Source organism: Homarus americanus, unplaced genomic scaffold (genome assembly GCF_018991925.1).
Source record: "Homarus americanus isolate GMGI-L3 unplaced genomic scaffold, GMGI_Hamer_2.0 scaffold27231, whole genome shotgun sequence".
In the NCBI taxonomy this organism is placed as follows: Eukaryota; Metazoa; Arthropoda; class Malacostraca; order Decapoda; family Nephropidae; genus Homarus; species Homarus americanus.
Window position 1 is genome coordinate 4,662,982 of NW_024718545.1, and position 982 is coordinate 4,663,963.

Consider the following 982-nt stretch of genomic DNA (forward strand, 5'->3'; position numbering starts at 1 on the left):
TAATGAGACATGTTCACATACATTATATATATATATATATATATATATATATATATATATATATATATATATATATATATAGTAAAGGATATTTATAAGAGAGTAAAAGAGAGAAGTTTTGGGTAGTGGCCGTGATAGTTATTTACATCTTATCGTATCTTCTACGTCAATACACTTTATCTTATATGTCGTTACACATCTATTACGTCTTAAGGGCGACTTTCAACACTGCTTGTTACGAGACTCTTATTAATTACGAACATGACATGACACATTATAACACCTTCTATTGAAGTTACTTAGACATTATATTTACGTTACTAGGATATCATATTACGTTACTTTGACACTGATTTCGACACGAACATGAAATGAATACACTTCCCACGTAAGTAACTCATCCCATGGAAAAAGCTCTGACAAAACACTCACGTGACCTAGGGAGGCCTATATAGCAGGTAGTCCTGGGTTGTCTCTATGGGGAGACTGCTTAGCTGGGCGCCGGAGGGAAGTTCCCGGTCCTGACCGGAGGCGACTGGAGGCGACTGAGGCGACCGGGAGGGGTGGCTTGCCCGCCCCTGACTTCTCGAAAGCAGGACTCGCAAGAAGTTGGCCCTTCTTGGTTCAAGACACACTCTCCCTGTCTCTGGCTATCTCTATGTATCTCGCCTTCGCTCTCCCTGAGGGAGGACTAGGACGTCCTATATATTGGGAGGCGAGCCGTCAGGTTGAGCTGGTCGGGGGGGGGGGCGGCGAAGGGTCTCCTTACATTTGACCTGGCCAATGTGAGGTCAGGTCTGGACTTTTTCAGAGACTATAAGTTATATCTTCTGGAGAAGTCATCAGGTGGAGCCGTGTGTATATTGGGAGAGAGTCGGCCGGTGCCCCCTTACATGTATGACATGGGAGGGGAGCCTGGCTGATTTATAACCCTTGGTCAGCCGTGAGAGTTACCCTACACTTGACCTCCTTAATGTCGGGT